The sequence below is a fragment of the Amblyomma maculatum genome, chromosome 6 (genome assembly GCF_055883805.1).
Source record: "Amblyomma maculatum isolate TAMU_Amacu chromosome 6, ASM5588380v1, whole genome shotgun sequence".
NCBI classification, from domain to species: Eukaryota; Metazoa; Arthropoda; class Arachnida; order Ixodida; family Ixodidae; genus Amblyomma; species Amblyomma maculatum.
In genome coordinates, this window is record NC_139349.1 from 10,827,258 (window position 1) to 10,851,238 (window position 23,981).

A 23,981-nucleotide genomic window follows, 5' to 3' on the forward strand; every position below is an offset into this window, starting at 1 on the left:
CATTTCCCCTCGTCATTGGTTTCGAAATGCGTAGATAATTCAGGATTTATATTTTCCCAGGACTGTTGCTACAAGCAAACCAGATCCCCTTAGAGCCACAGACATTTGTCATATTTGCCATTTTCGAGCTAATATTATGCTCTCGCTTAGGCGTGAGATGCAGTAACAAAAGCCAACGAGGATCACAAAGTCTTTTAACAGTCCTGTGGAAGTCACAAAGCAATGATGGCGCCAGTGCTCGGCGTCAGTATAACCGTGTGCGTGCTGGACCTTGGGCAGCTTCGAGGCGGTCGTAGTGCAACTGAGTGGAAGCACAACTGGTTGCCGCGTCGCGCTGGATCTCGAACAATGCCCAGCCATCTGAGATGTCTTGGATGTACATCTCGTACTGTAAGCATTTTCAGCATAAAACATTCAGAACTAAGTTCTTCACAATTTTTTCTCATTAAGATATTTCAATTTGTGAAGTAGACACTATCTCCAGTTGGATTCATGCTCCTCAAATTCTCACGCAATCCCTTACTACCTTCAGCTTTTTAACTTTGCTTCACCGTGGTGGCTCAGTGGTTAGGCGCTTGGCTGTAAAATACAAGGACACGGGTTCGATGCAGGCCACGGCCGCTGCACTTACAATACGGCGGAACGCAAGGTGCTCGTGTACTTTACGATGTCCGTGCCCGTTAAAAAAATTCTACAACGCTGCAATAATGTTCGGCTTAAGAGCGGTAGCTACGGAAATAGGGCGCCTCAGTGCGCACCCCCCCTTCCCTCCATCGCCATCTACTGGGTCTATTTTGCACTACTACTGAATTACAGCCACCTTCTAAATCCGGTATATTTATTCCTTATAGTAGTTATTAAATTTCATGACGGTGTGCATCACAACATGACGAATCATGTCACCAAGAACCTCCTGACAAACGGTTCGGGCCTAACGACCGTCTGAAGCTCCTTTCGGGCTTCATCTCAATCAGTAATTTTATCCTCCGAAACATACCTGGTCATGTGACAGAAGCAATCTGCGTCAAACCGGAAACATCCTTTCGAATACACGAGCAGTATGTTGACATAGTTACAAAGTTCGTAGTTAGGACAGTTAACTTTAAGATTAATTGCCATGAGAGGTCTTGCGTTGTAATCGTAATCTTTCTCTGGTCTGGACAAAGCACCGAAATCTTCTTTTGAATAACTTACTGGAAAGCCACGCAGCTTGCTGGCGTGCGTGACACGCAATTCGGTTGTTATGGCCGCCCAAAGATCCGTCATAATGATGGTCTTGAAGAAGAAAGGTCGTCCTTGCTATTCTCACACATACTTTAAACTTTCTTCCAATTATCAATTTTATTTGTTAGAAGGTTTTGAATGATTTAACGCCAGCTTGAATATTCTGCGTCAAACGGGCTACCACAAACTTTTATACAAATTGTCCAAATTTGTTATGCTCCTATTGCATTAAACGACATTTTACTGTAGGCTGGACACTCCGAGATCGAACCCCATCGCCTGAAATACTGTTCCCTTTTAGCAACAGATTTTAACACACAAAAGATATTTGCCAAGTATGGCTCCTTTAGTGGCCTGGTTAGAGCAGTGTGAGCTGGAGTAGGCAGCACGGGATTAGGCAGGGAGTTTCCATACGGTATGTATTTCAAACATTTACCCCAAAAATGCTGCTTTCACGTAGAAGTAGCATACCACCAAAAACACACAAAAGAGTACACGGAGCATCACCGTAGAATACAGCAGTTGTTGTATTATAGATCACATACGCTCAGTTGGTAAACTACGTGATAGGTACGAGAGCTTTATTACTGAAGTAGATACACATGGCGCACTGACAGAAATTGCTTTACAAAGGATTTCCTAAATTTCCCTGCATGATTGCAATCCCACTTGTGGCTGAGAGCGGCGCTTCTTGGAAAACAGGGTCACAAGGCTTAGCAACGGCTCCGCTTACAGTGCCTCTTAGACAATGCGGATTTTATTGCAAGGTGCTAATCTCAGATTCCTTCCTTCAGGCGTCAGCCGGACTGCCCAATATATACCCAGGCGCGGGTTAGCGGAACTTTGCACAAGACACCTAGTTTACACGAAGCAAAATGTATTCCATTGTTCATAATGCATTTCGTAGGAACCATCCGGGTTGGCAACTCTGGCCAATCTACCATCTCATGTGGTCTCGTGATGCCCCGCAACCCACCGACCGTTTAGTGTTTGGCTATGTCACCTGCCAATTACGACCTCCCAGAGCCATGCTCTGGTCTGGACAAAGCACCGAAATCTTCTTTTTGAATAACTTACTGGAAACTTCGAACGCCGATTTGCAAGGTGTTCTTGCATACTAGACCAAAGTCCACCATATAAGACAGCTCCAATGGTTTGTTCGGCGAGTCGAGCCCCATGTCGTTTTAACAATATAATATTTTATATAAAGAATAAATGTTCCGGGTACATTCTGTGTAATGCAATGTGAGATGACTGTGCATATACTGAAGATTCTGCCAACTCCCGTTACCCCCATCCATGGCCATGATCCTTGCTAGTCAATAAAGGACTTTCAGCTCAACTTCCCGATGAGGTGATGGTTTCAGTGAAGTTTCTCTGTAAGCACTTCGCATTGTCCGCATTTTATTCATTGTCGGTGGTGGTAAACCTGCACCCTTTTACTGGGTAAGAGTTTGAGTGAAGTTGTTTTGCAGGATGCTTTCAAGTGCTATTATTAGTTATACGCGCCATTGATGGGAAGCCTGTACGATTTCACTAGGTATATGGTTTCAGCGAGGTTTCTCTGCAAAATACTTTGTAGTGCTATTATAAGCTGCCAGTGGTAGGAAGCATGTATGATTTCGGTAACGATGCTACATGTTGGTACTAGCAAGGCCTTTTTCAGATATTGATTCAGAACTGCGCCGATGACAACTGTTTGCGATGCGAGGCAACCGAAGCTACCGAAAAATAGACTACCGTTAAAGCGCTCAAGAAACAAAGGCACGGAAACACGGAAGCGCAGTGAGACTTCTTTTTACTATAGACGCGGGTGCCGGCTGTATCTGTATTTCTGTGTAATTGTTTCTGAGCGTTTTTACAATCTTAAAATGCGCAACCGCCTAACCCAAACACTTCTGCTGGTGAGAGTTACTGCTCAGTGTGAAATTTCGTCACAACCTCTCTCCGCCACTGCAGGGTGAAGAGACAACCGATGAGATTCAGTCTCGTTTAATTTAGTCCAGCCTTGGTGAACAAGAAACAGCGTAAGTCAGTGCTCTTTTCTATGAAAACTAACGCTTTCTTTTCTTTTGTCTAGGTCTGCTACAACGCTGTTGCCTACATAAAGTAGAAACTGTTACCTACAGAACTACGCACTGTTAAAATAATAAATCAAGTGTTCAATAGTTATACCGTAACGTCAGAAGTATCTGCAGTTCTGTAGTTGTCTCTGGACCACTTGTAGTCCGTAACTCGTAGCATCTTTCTGCTGTCACGACGCAAACATTCTACTGTTAATACAAGAATGTATGTTATCACAACAGGTTCGCTGTCTAAAGTCGCCCGGAAATTCTGTTGTGACAACCGAAATTTTTTTGTAATTTTGCGCCTGATGTCGAGCATTCCTGGCTTGTGAAATTGCAAAAACGGAAATTTTCGAAAATAAAGGCTGGATGGCCAAAAGTTTTTTCTTTTTTTTTTTCGACGAAGGAAACTTGCGGGCACACTGCGGAAAAAGCCAGGGGAGGAAAAATTCACCGTATGCCTAGACACTACCTAGTCTGGTCAGTGGTAGCCCGTGCAGTATACGTTAATGCGCTTCTTCGTGATGTCACTTGTGGGTTGTGCGAAGTCACTTCTGGTCGAGGCAAAGCCATTTTTTTTCTTGCTACTTCAATTCCAGCCAGTCGCCGCATGACTAGAATTGGTTTTGTTCGGTTTTGTTTGTGAGGTTTAACGTCCCAAAGCAACTCAGGCTATGAGAGACTCCGTAGTGGAGGACTCCGGAAATTTCGACCACCTTGGCACGTGTTCGCGATAAGCATGTCATGTCATGACTCTTCATGGCAATTTTTTTTTAAAGATCGCTATGTATAGAATCACGTAGCAGATTCACGTAAGATTCACGTGACGAATCCTCTCTTATGACTAGAATCATGAGAGAGAATTCGTCACGTGAATCTTACAGTACTCTGCTGCGTGATTCTATACATAGCGATCTTTAAAAAAATTGCCATGAAGAGTCATGACATGACATGCTTATTGCGAACATGTGCCAAGTGTTTTTGTCACACACCTCATCACATTACATGCAAGTACTCCTCGCCATATTCCCACGCCTTTCTGCAATTCGCGGACAAAGGAAAGTTTTCAAGAATTTCTAATCGCGCGCAACGAGGCAAGATGCGTGGACAAACCGTCAGTTTTTTTGCCCTGCCACGAGCTTGCGCATCATAATCCCAGATTAACAAGCCTTGATGCTCTCGCATGATGTTTCCTTTTGTCTATTTCTGTGGGTTGTTTCTTCCCGCCTATTTATTCGCTCACGTAATAAACGCATTTACTTGCCAGTTAGCACTCATGTGTGCCTGCTTTCTCGCTCCGTATATTTGCGCTGTGTTCTAGTACAACGGGAAGTCAAAAACTAGCCTAGCCACGTATGTAAATGTAGACGAGTCTCACTCGGGGCCGAATCTGGCGTCCATGATTGTAAATTGCTCATTTTTTACCGGCACACAACATAGAACTGAAGGGCTTGTGACCACACATAAATTAAAAAAAGAACAGTGGCTCGTATTACTGAAATTATTCTTTTAATTTACGATGTACATCAACAAGAACTAAGAAGTGAAGCTTCCTGTATTGATCAGAAGTACAAATTAAAAAAAAAATTAAAACACTCTCTAAGCTTTCATAATTTTCAGTGATTTGTTATTCTTTATTTAGTGCTTTTTTTTAATATATAGCAAACCCGCTAGCTCCTCTCTACAATGCACGTGTCGCATGGAAGCGTTCCGTGAGCGCCTCTTCGTTCGACCAAAATCTCACAAGTATTCACGCGAAAACAATTCTGTTTTTTCTCCCTAGCCTGCTGCTCCGTGGTAATTTTGGGCAAAGATTCAGGCAACCGAAGTGAATTTCCAGTGTCGCTTAAGGGAATCATGTAGGCAAATGCTGCGGTCTGCTTTTTCTTTTTTTCATTCGTAGGCAGCCATCACAGTCGCAACAGGGAAATTGAATCCATCATTGTCATCGGCGCGACTATTATAATTTTATGTCCTTTAGAAGCAAACAGCATGGTCATACCCCCGCTCACGATGCTCTGCATGTGTGGAATGAGCAAAGATTTGACTGCCGGTGCCCCACTTTCCCCTTAGCAAGAACCACTTCGTTTCACTATACCTCTGCGAGGCAACCAGCTCACACTTAAATCCCGACAGAGATAAAACCTCTCAAAACGTGGACTCACCTTATCATATATGCTTTCGACAGTCTCGTACGTTGCATAGTATAAACGCTTATTTTCTCGGAAGAGTATGTATGCGTACTTGTCGATCCGATTATAGCTTCGAACGCCGATTTGCAAGGTGTTGTTGCATACTAGGTCGAAGTCCACCATATAGGACAGCTCGCATGGTTTGTTCGGTGCGTCGAGCCTCAAGTCGTTCTCCGCCCCCATGTACACCATGGCACCCAGCGTTGAGGAGAACATCAGCCGAAACCTGTCGCCCTGCGCCCGCAGTGCTGACACAACTGCCTCGGCGATGCTCTGCATGTGCGCCGCGAACGGATAAAAGAAAAAATAAGCTTAAAAACCTGCAGTTCACGCAAGCAAAGAGGCCAGTGTGTGCGAAGTTCGTAAAGGCTCTTTCAAATACTTATATAAATTATTTAATATTTACGTTATTTTTCAGCATAACAAGTTATGTCAGTACACATTTCCCTTGAAAGGCAAAAACCTTGTGACTACTCCACTCAATCGATCTTTAAAAATGTAGAGGATTTCACAAATATAGTGTGCGGGTAGTTCAAGCCAATCTAATATATTAATATTATATTAATATGCATGCGCGTTAAACTCCCAAGTAATACGGCTGACGTTAGTCTAATGAAGAAAGCTAGCAGGTTACTTAAGTTGTACTGACGATCAGTTACCAAAAACCTTTTCTCGACTTTCTGACCACCTGAGACTGAAAAAAAGCACGTTTAGATATAAACCTGTAGCCATTAACACTGCACTTTTTATACTCATAGATTTATTGATTCATTGCGGAAGTGTCAAACGCAAAACTGCAGCAGCGCATGCCTGGAACCGAAAATATTGGCTATAAAATGCTACAGCACTAAGTCTACCCAGGAGCTGGTTCAAGCTTACAACATTAACTTTAAATTACACTTACGAAGCTTGGCAGGTCACTGGCGGAACTCTTCACGCATATGGGGCGAGAAATGCACGTCGTGCTCGTAGTGTACAACTCAGATATATGCGTCTGCAGTATGACTGTGGTCAGGTTACTGCAAACGAAGTATAAATAATGGAGAAGAAATAGTTACTCGCACAGACGTTCCGAATTCCTAACAGTCCTCGCTTAGTTAAAACTGCTACTAAAAGCACAGCTCGAAGAAACGCAAACGTTATAGAATAGAATGCCGGAGAGAATCACAAGCTCTTAAGCTTTGAATCTGCACACAAATTTCCTTTCTTTATTATGTCCTAGTCCGTGCGTTTTTCAATACAAATTAGCGCTGTAATATACGTATTACCTGCCTGTACACTTCGTCATCAAATACGTGAAACGTCTTGAAAGCTCATGAGTCTCATTAAGATAAACGAGAAAATCGGCCAAGCCCAGACTGCAATCGGATGGAGTACGTGAGCTTGCCAGCTAAGTTGCCAGTAATTCCATACAGCCATTGACTCGGCTAGAAGTGAGACGTTTAGGTACCAGAAAGCCTCGCTTCTTCTATTGACCACGATTACGTGTTTTGTAGTGCATTGCTGTTCTTAGAAGGTACGCGTTATAAAAAAACTGCCCGGACAACAAGGACGGCTGCTCAAAACACGCGCAGCGCGGACGTCGGAGCAGTTATACAGCAGCTTGCCGCACTGGACCCTCAACGTAAAAAGGGGCGTAAACTCATAGTCCAATTAATGGTATATATATGGAAATCTATGGCAATTTATGGAAAACTGATCCCAGTGAAACTCGATACAGTTTAGCCAATTACAGTACTTCTTTCTGCGAGTCTACCTGGCTTCAGGAGAAATGCACGAACAACGATTTCTCGTCTCACTGAGAACCGTATAGTGCCAACTGAAATGCCGTCATGTGCTTGAAGCGTATCTTTACCCTACATAGGATCCACCCACCCCAGGCTCCCGGATTTACGCAGGAGAGGAGGGGAAAAGCGACGTCGAAATCGATTTTACTGGCGCAATGGGAAGATTACGACCGTAAATGCGCAAATATAAAGGAAACTGCAAAAACGGTGCCTTTATGGCATATATATTGTATAAAATCACATGGCCGGTTGTAGATTTTTTTCTTTTGTTTTTAGAAGATTGCCCATGCCGGACAATCAATATTTTCGTACCGTCAGGCCAATTTTCCCGTGACAACCAAAATATTGGCTGTAAATGAAGGTGACTCGAAATTAGCAACGTACGCGTTCAGGGCGACTACTTCGGACACAAAATCCATGGCCGTCTTATGACTGTATAGCCAGACGCCAAGGAAGGTCATGGCTTTGAGGTCTGTCTGGCCCTGCAACGCATCGTCCAGTGTCTGAAAAAAGCACAGCATCCGATATTAGAACACGCCTGACTGGGCAATACCTAAGAATGTCTGTAATTGATTGATTGATTGATTGATTGATTGATTGATTGATTGATTGATTGATTGATTGATTGATTGATTGATTGATTGATTGATTGATTGATTGATTGACAGCTATCGAAAGCAGCCACTCTAGCTGAGCTTAATCTTAATTGCACCTTGAGCTTATGCGTATTACCTCAGGTTGTTTAACATGCAGTAGCGGCAGCCACTGTTAGTTGCTACAAAGGAACCGGTTACCGTGGACAGATACCCTTATTTTTCATTTCTGTTCCAAGTGCGGCCCCGTGGAGACAAACACTGATGCCATCTTTGACACACCATTTCCTTTGCATTGCAGCTAGATGCACCGACGAGAGTGACTATGGTGAAGCTGCGCGAGCGACAAACACCTCCCCCCCCTCCCCCCCCCTCCCCCCCCCCTCGTCCCATCTGACCCGTCCCACCTCTAACACTCACTTTCCATATAACGGTCCTTTCTTTGAGTTTGAGCGCTTCACCTCGCGTTGATACATCTTTCAGGATCACATACCTTGAACACGCGCTCAAGGGTGTGAGTGCTGGAGCTGGCGTGGCGAGCAAAGTTCAGCAGTCCCATGGCCCTCACGCGTTTCGTCAGCACCAGATCTTGCAGCTGGGCATGCATGTTGGGGATCTGGGACACCGTGCTATTGGCGTCTGCGGCTGCGCCGTTCCAAAAGCTCACGCCGGGCGCAAAGTTCGGTTGGGATGCGATGGCCTGAGGAGTGCATTATGAGCAACACAACGCGTCACCACATCGAGGCAACTTACGAGATTTAAGCGCAATTAAGGCAACTAAACGGAGTGAAGAGAGGCTCAGAAAATCTGGGCAAATGTAGCTGTTTCAAATACAAAATAAACCGGTGATGGTAGCAAGCGGAAGCCATCGAAAGCATTCTGAAGGGTATACACCAGGGGTGGTCAGGCATGAATGCCCAACGTAATTTAAAATTTTGTAGGCAATAGCCACAGCAGAAAGGCGAAAATGACTTTTTTTATTTCGTCCATCAAAGCTTGTGGTGACTCTTAATGCCACTCTAGGATACGGCATCAGTTCCCAATGACTTCCTGTGTGAGCGTCTTTTCTAGAACATAAACGAAACTGCTTTTAGCGACAGACATATTGGGATAGAGGTCTGAGATTCGTGAGTGCATTGGGCCCCCCGAGGAGCCGCACTTTACCAGCCTCTGGAGAAGACATTTCTGACGTCTTTAACATACAATGTCAAGATGTCGCGAGAATATAACGTCCCAGAGGTGATCTTTCGGAAAGTCCGCATGCCTGCCGCCTTCAATTTGCAACGAAAGCCCCGCAGCAGCGATAGCGGTGGGTCCGATGATGCACATAGCCCTACATGTTTCAGAACTGCAGTCTCTGGCCAAGTTAGTGCTAAGAAGGTCGCACTGAAGCCAGAAAGTGAAAGACGTAGAGCCCATCAGAACAAATTGGGCGCTACCATCCAGGTGACGGTTTGAGCTCTTTATTTAACTAGGTCTTTGCCTAGTTTAAGCGTTTTTTCTTCTGCTCTAAATTTCTTACTAGTTCTTCCTTTTTTACGGCAACAAACGTTCATTAGAAATCTAACTTTGTTTTCATTATTTATTGCTTTTGTTCTAGCCGCCTATGACAGCGATATTTTTGTGTGACACTCTCCTGAAGTAGGACCCAGCTGAGAGTCGCAACGTTCTTGTAAATTATTAGGATCACCTAAAGATCACTATGAACACGTCCCTTGAATGTCTAGATCTGACTCTAATACCCACAGTTCTGAGAACTTGTGCTAATGCCAGGTATTCATGCCAAATGTAAAGCAGACACTCGCGAGCGTATATTCTGTATACCTGATAGTGCATATCAATGAAAATCTGAGAGCAACGTTTAGAATGCGCGCGAGCTTTGCAGCTACGGAAGGCTGCCGCGCGGCGCCAACCTTTTCGAAGGCGTTCCACGAGCTCTGTCCGTAAAGAGGCTGGAAACGGCCGTTGACAGCCACGAGGTCCGGGTAGATGGCATAGTCACACCAGCCACTGACGATGGGCGTCTCGCTCACGAAGTTCTCTCCAACCACGCAGAACATCAAGCCGCTTCGTTTTGTGGTTGTCATCGTGCTTGGTTCTGCCGCAACAATGAGTGCAGTGGTTAGCCCGTGCAATCGGCATACGCTCTTTTCGTAAAAGTTCTTGTTCCTTAAAGGTGGTGGCCAATTTTAAACATCGCCATCGGGTTTACAGATCTCCGCCGCAATGCAAAAACTGCAGGGCATTGCGACAACTGCAGTGGGACAATGCGAAAGCATTAGTGCTGCCGCGAAGTTCTTGCAATTTTTTCTTCTTTACTTTTGTTTTACGTTGTATTAATTTACTACTTATTTTTGCGTTACTTAAGGAATTTCTCGTTGTTTTGTTGTTCTCACTTTTTATTTTAGCATTTTTATTTATCATTACCACTAATTATCATCATCCCTATCATTATTTTTGCATAGCCTAGGTGCGGTTTTCGCCACAGTATCTGAGCAATGTTAGCTGCAATGTTAGTAACAAATATCTTCACAAGAACCTCATTGATACAATGCTTCCTGTATACCAATGTAAGCCTGTTATACCTAGAGTGGCACGGGCAGAGGCATATTATTTTATTCTCTTTTTGGTTGCCTCACCATATTATATGTATACCAATGTAGCATTTACACCCCCCCCCCCCCCCCATACAGGCGCAGGACAGGATGTGCTTAAGCGATAAATGCCAGTATTACCAACTCTTAAAACCTTCTTCGTTAAACTGCATACAGGCCCACTACAGGCAATAAACCCGATACAATAGAACACGCATTTCTGGACTGCTGCGACCCAATTTTTTTTTTCTGGGACGTACTACAACGCACATTAATACAACAGCTCCCACTAGACTCATATGGTATACGTTTCTTGCCGGTAGATTCATCAATTGATATCCAATATAAATTAATTATGGTGTTGGGCCTACATGCTTTGTGGAAAACGAAAATGTAATTTGACCATGCCGAGCTTGTTGTTCACCCCGTGCGCGAACACTTCATTGAATATGCTGTCTATCTTCGAGAGGTGCATCAAGCGTTGCCAGATCCACCTCAGTGGATGGCTGTACTTGGCGATTTAGCGTCACTGAAAAGGTTTTATTGTTGCGCTAGCCGAAGTGCGGCCAGCACGTTTTATGAACTGCAATGACCAGCCAGCAATAAACAAAAAAAAATGATTTCGCTTTAGTAACTTGTTCACAGGAAAAAAAAGGTGCCGTATGTATCACACTTTCTCTTTGGATATCTGATCCACGCCGTAAGGGAAAGTCATACTGCTACAACGCACTAAACCACCCGGCTTTACTTTTTATATCCGCGTCTTTTGTCCACGGTTCGGCCTCATCAACACAGTTTAAAATTCTCTTCGCCTGTACAAGTTTTCTTCGTCGGCACTTGTACTCTCCTGACTGTCACCAGCTATTTACCACATACTTTGTGTTTTTCACGCTACATTTGTTTGTTTCAAACAGCCGATTTATTGGTTTTTTTCTGCCTATAGTCTAAGTTTGCTTTCTGCAGAATGAGGCAGTTGACTAGTCTGAGTCGGCTCCCGTTTTCTCGTATTGAAGAGCGGGTCCGTAATTCGAACGAAGTTTTTATGACAATTGACATGCAATTTGATTTTGAAACTGCGTGGGTGGCCTAAGTACGTCGAAAAATGAGCTGCAGTAGGCTCATCTTGTAGTCTAGCTAGCATGCTTCTAATGTCATCTATTTCATCATCATCATCACCCTGACTATACCTATTGCAGGGCGAAGGCCTCTTCCATATTTCTCCACTTAACCCGGTTCTGTGCTAGCTGCATGCCCTTTACCTCTGCGAACTTCTTAACCTCATCTGCCCACCTAACTTTCTGCCACCCCTGCTACGCTTTCCTTGCATATTGATTTTCAATCCTACCTTTCTATTTTTCCTGTCTAGGTCACCAATCATTCTTTGCAGTTCATCTCCTGAGTTACTTAGCATCTATTTAGGTTACACTAGTACGAAAAAAATAAAGATCAGGGAAAATTTTGGAAGAAAGCGGAGATGCTGGCATACTTCTTAAACTAGACTCTCATTGCTATAGTTACTTTCTGCATTGAAAAAAACGCGCTTTTCATACAGCGTTAGAAACTATAAAAATGGGGACATTAGAATGTTTAAATATATCTAAACCGAAGAAAAGTACGCTCGCAAACTTTATATTTTATTTTCGCTGTAAGGATTTTTTGACTGGCCTGTCTGCAGCACGGCGTTACGCGCTACTATTTCTTTCCGCAAGTTTTTCTTGATCACCGCTTTTGCACCATGACCTCGGTCCAGTGTGGGCTGGAGTAGCGAGCTGTGACGAGTGCCGAAGTGCAGGAGGGGCAATACAGGAGTGTTGTGTAGTGACTCACGTTGCTTCACAGCGTGCGCTTTTCCAAAATAACTCGTGGTGGACTGAATAGTTCAGCTACAGCGCCGAGGGAAGTCGCATTTTCAATATTTTAAATAAATGATATGATTATCACTTATGGACAGATAGACATCTTTAATTACAATCTATCATCTTTTTATAACAGTTATAAACATTCAGAATTTTAGTTAACCAGCCTATTAGTCACCATGATTCCAACACTGCTATTGTAACAACAATAAAGCTATCTCGATTCAAAAAACTTATATTTAAGCATTCTGCTAAATTTTCGCTGAAGCACCCCGTACACTGGATATGCGTGGCTTTTATCTGACTGTGAGCACATCGGGAAATGTCCCTCGGCAGCTTAACTGAATTTTCTATTACCGAGCATTGTAATTATGCTAAAAAAAATTCTGCTGTGCGGTGCGGCTCACTTCTTGAGAATGGCCGTGTTTTCCTTAAAATATCACATTTTGCGACAACATTCAGCCCATAGTGGCCCACATTTAAGGCAGCCAGAATGAAGAGCCAAGCTTTCAATTACCGCTCCCACTAATGCCACCCGTTGCAGCGTTGGGGTTCGACCGATCACTGGCGCCGCCACTAGTGCCTCCAGAGCCTCCGGACCCAACGCCACTACGTGCGCCTGCAATGCCTGCGAGATAATTATTAGAAAGTGTCATCATTTTTGGCACCAACAATAGCATCGTTATCTCAAGGCGTCGTTTCACAAGCATATACACACAAATGCGAATACACAGTCACTTGTAGAACCTGAAGGCATGTGTAATATCTGTATACCACTGTACGTTATGTCATTACATTGGTATTTTCTCGTAGCCACTGTCTCGGTCAGCGTTCAAATGATCTGAGTGCACCATTCGACGCCTGTATCTATAAGAGGTAGTGTAGCTATTTCGCAAAAGATTTTGGTAAATGACCATTCTATAATCTCAAATACCTTTATTGTTTTATTTTGCGAGATGATAGTAGCGAGTGAATCCCATACGTTGTGCGCTCACAGGGGCACAGCTGCGAAGTGGAATGCGCGATAAATGTTAAACAATCGGACCAGTGGTCAACAAAGGCTAAAAGAGACTTTTAAAGAACGTTATTAAGAACGGTGGTGGGACAATGGAATATGAGAGGTATGTATCAATGTAGAGTGAGAGGGGAAAGGCGAAATGCAACAAAACGACATGCGAAATCGTCGGAGAGCAGAACGTTTGCCTACAACTCCATCTCATCGCTTCACGTTCTTTTCTAAGGCCTTGTCATCAATACCGAGTGTAGCCTTACGAATGTCGCCCCTGTTCTCTGTGAAGCACAGCAACCTCAGTAAAGCAAGTTTATCGACATTTGGTAAATGTAATTCATCATTATATTACTTTTTAAAATACCTACACGAAGATAGAACGCCTTGCCTGCTGTCTTTGTTTGTGCCTTTCATTCGTGCTATTGGTTTATCTCTCTGTAAAAGAGGTGGGCGTCGGGAATTTGGCTAGAAAAAAAATGATTCATGTGATTGCTAGGACGAGGTGATCATATCTATATAACAACGATATGGAAGGGGTCTTTGTCCTTAAGTGGGGTCAGTCAGGATAACGATGATGATAATAATGAAGCAGCTATCGGTGCCCTTGCGTCTCATTTTTGCTGCTCCGATGTCATTATTCTTGCGACGCTTCTCAAGTACAGTGATTTTGGTAGCGCCTTCTTGTTTATTCCGCGTGAAAGATGACATCAGCGATAGTAATGCGGCCATCGTATGAATAGACGTTTTCATACTAACAATGGTTCGACAAGAGGAGCGCAATAATAGTAACTGGCTAGGGAAGAAACGCGTGACTCGCTTAGGTGTTGGGTATCACGCCGGCACAGTACCACGTGGTCTGCCGTGCTTTTGAACTATTGCTCCACATCACCTTTGGAAGTACTTTTTTATGCTCAAAGTATCAGTTCACTAAGATATATTGGAGGACTCCTGTGATGCGCCTTTAAGGGTTACGGCACGACAGGGCTAACGGCGTCCCTTTGTGACTCCCCTTGCGGATCCTTAGTTCGCGTCATGTACTTTCCACTTGCTTACCAGTAATTACTTAATCTGAGCGTCAATTATCTCGTGCCTGCTGATTGACGTACAGTCAAAACTACCACATTAAGTGAAAGGCCACCCTACATAGACAATAAGCCCCGCTTTAACCAATCCGTACAAATGTGCCCTGCGCAGCCTATCGGGGTAGATTGTTTGACTCGGAATCCAAGTGGCCTGTGTTTTAATTCCATCTCATAACCCCATTCCATCTCATAACTTGTGTTGTTTGCAACTCTTCACAAATGGGGCATGTCAATGGGTCTCGTGATGTCACACAACCCGCTAACTAAACAGTGCATGACCATGCTACCCGCCAACATTCCCGGGGTATGCTTGTGATTTTTCGCTCATAACGCTGACACCAACGACAGATTTTTCAGAGAATCTTTGTGGCATCACGTTAGAATGTAAATTCAAAAATCTGGGGTGCATAAATTTCTGCTAAACTATGCGCTGCCGCCTTAGTGCGCGAGATCCACTTGGAGGAGCACATAGTGAAAAATGTCGCCCGGAGTAAAGAAAAGTAAAAATGACAAGAAGTAGGCCTAGCTTCGCTGCCTGTTTTGTATTGCATGTTGCCAAAAAGGCGTTTGAGTATGAAAGAGAGAGAAAGACAGCAGATATAAAGGGTTTTGTCTTTTAGAACGACAAAGTAAGCTGCGGTGATCCTGTTCTATATATGAGCACCCATAAAGGGTACGGATTTTCCATACACCTCCGACTACTTTTCCTTTCCATTGTATTTTTCCCCCCATGTGCTTCGTCGTTAGAAAAAGCCACAGCTGCGAATCAAGTGTATGCAATAAAGACAGGGGTAAAACCCATGGCGCGTTCATGGCCATGTATGGCCATGAACGCGCGTTCCGGATGCTAAAAAATAAAGACTACGTTCTAGAAGAAAAAGGACAAAGAAAAATAAGAGAGTAAGAGGGGGATATGTAGTAGCGGTTGTCGGTGGACAGTAAAAATATAGCCAGTGCCGAGTGGTCAATTCGCGACGTGCGCTGAACGGTGGAACGCTAGGCGCCAGTAAGATTTTTCTAGAAGAGGTCCTAATATGGATGGCCAAAACATTTGCATAGAAACATTTTTGTTTTCTCTCCGCTCCACTTGTACAGCCCTCTCCTGTTTTCCGGATAATGTCGTGAAGTGTAATGAAGCGTTTTGAAGAGACACGGGCCACACGTTTCCCACGTCTCAGGGGACATCAAGGAGAGAAAAGGCTAGCGAAAGTACGCAGCGACACACACACACAAAAAAAAAAAAAGCAAAGCACAGGGAGGGAATTTGCTGGTTAGCAGCGCGTGTTTGCGGCCGGCGCACCACAGTCTAGCCATTTGCTACCGTTCGCTCGCAAGAAACGCAGAGTGAGCTTCAATGAGGAGTTTGCGAGATTGCCCGGGGGCGACTTTTTTTTTTCTTTTGCAGCAATTCATTTGTATCCCCCGGGCCAACCTGCCGATGTGGGAAGTGTAGAATGTGGAAGAAAAAAGGCCCAACGCAAACCGAGGCGAAGGGAAATTAATATTATCCGAATAGGGAGGAGTGCCACTGAGAGGCAGAGGGAAAGAAACCGACGGAGAAAAGGGAAACTCCTAGAGGTCAACGGCTGATATATGCGCTATGTTGGTGATCATCATTCGCCTTGCAGGGATTGATATAATACATTGCTCCAATGCTCTCGTTTATCCCATGGGTAATCGTTCCAAACATACCAAGTATGGCTTAGCTGCTCTCGTTCCAGAATATTGCCAAACGCGCCCTGAAGGGCAAGTTTGGAATTATTACTTCAGTTTTTCAGTTCTGTTATCTTGACTGATATCTGGTTATATGGATGATATATTTTGAGAAACAAATGTTGGGAAGAGAGCGGAGATGAGCACGGTGATCATTAAGTCGTATTCGTGGAAAGATAGCCGTCTGGCTACTGTACTGCATGCATTATGCAACACAATATGCCTCTTCAAGTTCTTCCCATATTAAGCACTGGTCGATCGCGTAAATTTAAAAAAAAAAATCCGCTCACCTTCAGTGGTCTGTTCACTGTCACCTGGAAGGATCAGTGAAATGAATACGAACCAGAACGTGGCAGCATTCTCAAAGATCTAAAACAGTCAGGTCAGGATACATTAAAAACAAAATAATAACCAACCATATATCCACAACTGTATCACAGTTCCTGCGCCTAAGATTTCAATGGAGGCAATTGTGCACAAGACATCCTTGAAATTTTATCATCCTGTTCAACAGCAAATAAACACACGCCAACTCAAGGAATACAACGTAAGAAAAAAATGAGAGCCTAATGGTTCAATACAAAAATTCCAAGGGAACTCGCCGCCTCGGCCGCGTGGAGAATGCGTAAGCGTGCCGCATTTTAGGGGCCACATACTTGAATTTGGAGATATTATTCCATTAGTGAGATTAAGATTAGGTTAGACACCGGTTTTGGTCGTGGAATTCCGTTTCCCTTTTTTTTTTTTTGTGACCTTCACTTTTTGGAAAAAAAAAAAAGGCAAGATTTCATCGAATTAGGTATATACTCAAAAAAGGCGTAATTATTCCTTTCGCGGAGGTTCCTTCTTTTTTTTACATAGCTTGGATGTTGAATGTAGTTACCTGTGGTGATTTCAACATGATCATAAAATATATTAGGGAATAACTTCACACATTCTTCTATGGCTCACTGTCGCCATCATCCTTAGCACGTATATGTTACTTAGATTATTACTACAAATATCTAGCACAAAACAAGGAGTACGGTTTCGCGAAAATTGTAGTTTGCCGTGGTGTAAGCATCCACAAAGCAGAGGTGTATTCTAAAACGAAATGAACATTTAATAAATGTTTATCTTTTGTAGGCCGTCATTGCACCCAACCCCGCTTCGGTGGTGGACGACGGCTGTTTCGACGCGCGTCTTTCTCTCCCTCTTCTTTTTCTTTCTTTTCTATTTTCTTTTCTGTCTGCACGACGCAGCGGAGGTGGCACAGCTATACAGAGCCAGTAGCAGGCCCGTGCATTTTCTTTTCCTTCTTCCTACAGTCACAACTTTCAGTTAAGCAGCGTTGAAACCCTCAATTTTTTAAGGCGAAATCCTTTACTGGCTCATGCTGCCGTGGGCAAAATGTGTCCCGCTCTGATTGGCCGAGGCGGGATGACGTCATAGAGATCTCAACCAATCACCGAGCCCCACCACAGTATGCGCGAATGCGTGCCTTATATGGCCATATGTCAATCAGTGACCGATTACTAATTACCAACTAATTAATTAACTGATTGTAATTTCTAATTAGTGCCAGGGGCGTAGCAGAAAGCGGCATTCGGGCTTTCGGCTTTCACTACTTTAGTCGCTAAAGTCCCTCGTAATTATTTTGTTCCAGGTTAGTTGTAAGGATGACGCTCACATACTTACACTGATTAAGTTAACACTGATACGCTATCAATAGCAAAAAAACACTGAATCGGAGACGTCTTGAAGTTATTACATACGAAATAAAAATTGATCCAAAAAGCCATCACAGTGAGTTGCACATAAAGTCAATAAAGATGCATAACTATTCAACTTTACACAATTACTCTTTCTTTGCCAACGCTAAATACTTATGAATATTATGATTACCCCGTATTATGGAGACTTTCCCTAATTCAATAGAATGTCAAGGGAAGCTACGTACAGTAACAGACAGCCAGGAGTCAAAATCTAGGCCGGCGACTGTGAGAATAAGATGCGTGCTAACGAAAGTTTCTACGCCAACGAAAGTACCAAGATTGGTGGCTCCTCAAACCCAGCAGAATGTTGCATTTCGGCGAATAATCAAACAGAAACTAGGGCAGTCGACTTGGTATCTTACTGGCTCATGTTAAACCTACAAAAACGCAGCAACAGGTAACGAAGCACCATGTTTGATTGGGGCTGTTGCTACAACACCCAAAGCGAGCACGCGGAAATGCTACACTGACCCCAATAAAGCCTAACATTTTTTTTTTCTTTTTGGGGGGTTTCGCATTGGTTCTAAACAGGATCATACCAATGAAGAAGGCCAACACCACACCGCTGCAGATGACCACGATCAGCATGCAGAAAATGGCAACAAGCACTGTTGTTATAATGTGTCCACTGTAAGAGAAGAAAACATCGAGTAGCTTGATCAGTAAATAACTACTGCTAGCCTGATGCTTTATTGTGCTCTCCACAAAAAAAATGAGACTAGAAAAATGTATGCACTATAAAAGATGTAGCTCATTAAGATGGACATACGGTAATACTTGTTATGCAATATATACACACTTAAGTCAAGCCCATATTCATCAAGGGATACTGCAAGTGCATCAAGAAATCACCTGAGACTTCCTTTATACCTATCGATCCGCCTTTTCTGTCAATAAATCATTTTCTCACTCTCTGTCTGGTCGACATGAGCTGCTCTAGTTTAGGTTATAGATCAGCAGTGTCTTATAAGTCAAATGCACAAGACCGCCCCCAAAGCCACATATAATTTAAGTGAAAACGAGCACAATAATCGAAACAAATTGCGAAAGCGATGCTTTTCGAAACCAAAGACGCAAAAGGCATAATAGTTCAAAGTGCCACGCTCCTGTTTGTGTGTCATATGAATCCGCAGCTTCACTTCCTTGTACATGTTTCATTTCAAGCTCCCCAGCGTTTGGCCCTTAAGATAAGATTTCAAAATTCGCACTTGCTCGTGATCCGCCTATAGATTACAGTTCATGTAATCAAGCCACTAAGATAGAAACATACACATTTCAACACGCCAAATCGTGGCCTTGCTTTCACTCGCTCTGTACCATTGCATTCTGTCGCCTGTGGACGGTTCATGGTTTGTGAAGCGGTTAGATTGACTCCATCAACTGATTCCTGATGCTCGCATTTTACCTCTACTTCAAAACGTCAAGTCTTCGCCGCCTGCAGAATTTATCTACCGTCGAGAGTCATGCTGCTGAAATCCCCAATTAGAACGTCCAACCGCTTTCGCCAAAGTCACTTCATAGCTGATATAATGAGCCACACTTAAGCTATTAACAAACCTTTTTTTCTTACACCAAAGCAATTATCATCAAGAATGCCCTAACAAAGAACAGTTTTATGTAACGGCAGCAAGTGGTTCCGTGCAAAATTCACCAATCCTTTTCAGAACCTGTGTAAACACTCCGTCGAACTTATTCATATCTCTTGTGCATACCGCCACGCATCAAATGAGTCCTATATTTTCGCAATATATATCTTGATACCACCTAAATTATTTCTACTTTTGGTTAATCTACTACTGCATTTTCATTGCTATTGCCTTTATATATTCGTGGATATATACCAACAGTATGCCCTCCTTACGTAATACTCATAAAAAATTTATGATGAAACAATGACGTCTGCTTCCACTGTAACATTGTGATTATGCCAGGCCAAGGGAGAAGCGAAGGTAAATTTCCTGGGATACTTACGAATCTTCCTCTGAAGCGAAAACAGAAGCCAAAATGTAAGTAAAAGATTGTTTCGGGGACATTTCTAAATATTTGTCGTGCGCAAATTTCATCTCAAAACTACAAGCAAATAGTGAACGTTCAGGTCTCAGCATTTTTCTTTATATGCCCGGCCCTAATATACAGTGAAATACAGTGTCAGACAATGCAAAGACAGAGAGTAAACACACACTTGCTTACACGGTCTGTTGGGCTCATTGCAGCGGCTCTCACCATGTAGGTGATTATTCCACGCTGAGCAAACGAAACCTTTTTTGTCAAATGTGTCACGAGATATAAACAAAAAGCAACGGCAATCAGACATAAAAGGCGAACGCTGATTGTGGCTTCTTCAGAATTATGTTAACAAGTAGTCCGCGCTATTTCCCTTTCTTTCATCGTAGAGGAAAGCAAGAATTACCGTTGGCTTCTTTCATGCCACAACCCGATTTCGTTACCTTGGCATCATTTCTGGATACTTTTAGTCCCCTGAAATCCTACCGTCAGCTGATATTTGGTGACTTTAGACCCCATGGTGAGACACCGCTACACACAACACATACACACGCTTACACATTGCCAGCGACAACATATATATATTGCTATTTAGAAACGACTAACATTTATGCAGTAATAGCCAACAAAAAGCAGCCTCATTTCTGGTTTTCCTCGTCAGAACTAGCTAGCGTCATTAGTGAATGTTTCTTCAAATCTGAATACTTCGTTACTCAAATCACGTGGTTGCAGAGAGGGACTACATAAGAAATGAGATGCGTTCGTGAGCAGGAATGGTCTTAACGGAATTTGATTGCGGCCGCTAAAAGTGATAACGAGAAATGGAAGAAATGAACAATGGGCGTTACGTCCTGTTTTGATCTTCAGGGCATTCAAGACAATCTTTCAAGAATGCACGCAACGTCCTGAAATATTACTGAAAAACGTTTCGGGCATATATAAGAAGACCTGCAGACTAGCTGACAACCAAATGGACTAACAAGTTCATTTTTGAGACAGTGAAAGCATATTTCCATGGAGTGTCGCTATTTCTACTTCGAGGGGGAGTAGGTCCCAAACGACGATCAGCCCAGAGTTTCAAGAACAAGAGAAAATCGCATCTATGCCTATAGTCTTGTTTTCCAGACTACCGCTCCAACGGTTACCTTTGCAGTCTTTATATATCTTGTTTCCTTAAAGAATGTGCCTTAGGCATACACGGCTAGGAAATTCCGTTTTCGTTTCATTGTGTGAGCTAGACGCCTCTGATTTATCAGAGTGGACGACACATGAAACGCATGTCTCGAGAGATGGTCTATCGTGCGGCTGCATGCAATGAAGCGCTGCCAGCGATTTGTATCTGTGAAATTTGGCAGTTGTCCCCTGTAACGCTCTAGTGGAGCCCTGGAGTTCATAGTCGGAGCGGAAACAAGTCGTGGAAAGCCGACTGGGGAACTAAGGAAAGAAACACACGAAAAAGGTTTACGGACGCTCCAATGCGAAATTAGGGCTAGCATCTACCCAGTATAAAAATGACCACTTTTGTTGAAACGCCTCACTTTCCGCACGCTCTTTCAGCTTTCGCGAAGCAAAACAAAAATCCACTTACGATCTCGGCTACTGAAGGATGACTCGGTACCTAGAAAAATTAACGAATATGAAAACCATAATTAATCAATTTTCGGGCCCAATAACTTGTAAGCAGTCGAAACACTATTAGCGTCTGTAATTTCAGACTGTGTCTGACAAAAATGAAAAGAAGCAATCCGCAGTCTTACCACTGAACCCTGAAATCTGAGATTCGCCTGCAATGTCGAAAGAAGAACGAGGAAATATCACCGCCACCATCAACCGCATCACTCGGACTATACCCACTGCAAGGCGGATGTCTCTTCCATACTCCTCAAATTAACGCTGATAAAATATGTGTTTCTAAATAAGTTTGATGAAGGAACTAAATTATTCAATTAAACGAATAATGAGGAAGCTATCAAGCACGCGCATCTAATTAAACGACCATTGAGTAAACCATACTGCTGGTGTTTACAGGCTAGCATGCATGACGTTTCCACATCACAGTGTTACTCCCTGCTGCCATTTTGGGAGGAGCAGAACACACATTTACACTTGAAACACTTCGTCTATACTTGCTTTCACGGCTTGTTAACTTAAAATCGTACCATCTTATTCCTATACTTTCACATTTACAAACATTATTCATTTATTTATTAGCATACTGGTTTTCAATTGTCCGGCATTCTGCCGTTTCTGTGTAATATTAAAATATCAGCAAAAGTCTGAAAAATTATCAAAAGTCGGCGTAAATCGGGACCCATTACGATTATACAAAGAATTCTAGATCATAAGCTCGGTTCGCCTACTTAGGTTTACAACAATATTTTTTTTTGCCTTACGTAAACTTTGATTCACTAAACCAATTATCTGTGCAAAATAATTGGTGCTCCTAAAATGTTATTTCCACGTAGGGCGTAAAACAATGGAGATATCTGCTTGTAAGGGGGGTTGGGGTCATAAAAACTGTACACTTTTAAGCTTATCTTGTTTAAAATTAGCATTCAAGGGCAGAATAAAATTCTTATTTTAAATGTGCCTTTAGATTTTGAAAATCTCCTCTTGAGCAGAAGATGTCGCGAAATAACTTTCCTAGATGAGTTGTTTTTTACAAGCCATTACGGTAATTTCTCAATAAAAATACCTTTTTTTAGGAACATGCAGACATTTCAAAAGGTCCACCCTACATTCTAAATATTTCATTTGTTCTTTGTTTGATATGTCAGAAATTAGACTAAATTTCAGCTAATTATTGCTACATACCTTTTTCTTTCTGTCTTTGATATTTATGATGAAAGAAACGACGTTATAGAAATTCTAGCTTTAGCATGTGCGGTAGGCCTTTTGAAATTACCATAATAGCCAGCAAGAACCGGATAATTATTTTGCGATTTCTTCTCTTCCTACGAAATACTCGAAATCGAAATGAATAAAAAATCACGATACTCTTCCGCACTTCCGTGCTAGGTTTTAACATGTGTTAACAAATAAAGGAAACTTTTCAAGATCATCATGCAACACTACATAAAGAGCTGAGGTAGCTTGCCTCCAACGAAGGACATCTGGGAGTCGCCATAAACTGCAAGGAATAAATGAAATAAAATTAGAGAAAACCTTCTTTTGCAGACGCCTTTTACAGAAACCTCAGTTTGAACAGATGTTTCTTTCTGTGGCACTTCACTTCTGAAATATCACACCGGAAATAAGCCACAACATTACCGAAAGTGAAAGTACGCTTTAGCACTTAACCTGTGAACAAATAAGAGGGACAGTAACGCTTACCCTTTGCCGCAGCCGGAGGATATCGTGGCAACGGAGTGATGGCAAGAAGCCGAGCAGAGACCCAAGCAAGCTCTTGCATGGCCTGGAGCTTAGTTCTCACCTGAGCGAACCTGTGCCCTTGGGGATTTGAAAGCCCCACTTTCTAACTATAAATGCAGGGACTCCAAATGGCCTCCAGATATCATGGAAGCAGTCGCGCGTGATCGCGATCCTTAACCAAGCACCGCACTATGAAGCAGTAGTAAAAAAAAAAAAAAAACTGAAATTGATGCTCATAATTTGCATTGATCTTCTAAATTAACTATGATAAAAAATATAGCCGCATTTACAAACATTTAGCAGGTTTTTTTGCGTGTTCCATTTTTGGAACATTGGCGTTTCTCATATGAAAAACACAAATTTTGTCTGGAATAACTTTTATTGACTGTTAAATGGGGTTTTACTCATGTTAACAGAAAAATAATTATTAGCGTCATACAAAGTATTTCAGGGGTATAAATGTTTATAACAATGCTGTCGATTTTATTTATTTTTTTCATCCTACTTGCTGGAGGTCAGTGAACACTTCGCAAGCCATGATATGTTGCAGAACATATCGTGTGAAGGCGCTTTTTGCACTGCTGACACTGGTTCGTCGTTTTCTTCTTGCACTCTGCACACCTCCCCTGAGTTGCTGAGATGATGTAGTGGCCATTAGCGTTCCTATCCTCGCGTCTCGGATGAACCCGAGGTCCAGGCCGCACAGTGATTCTCTCCTTCAGGTGCAGCAAGGAC

General features: G+C 42.9%; 1 long non-coding RNA gene across 1 annotated transcript in view; it reads left to right on the forward strand.

Annotated features, from left to right (window-relative positions):
• LOC146185048 (uncharacterized) overlaps positions 1-23,981 on the forward strand; it is a 310,168-nt gene that overhangs the window by 276,835 nt on the left and 9,352 nt on the right. The window lies entirely within an intron of this gene.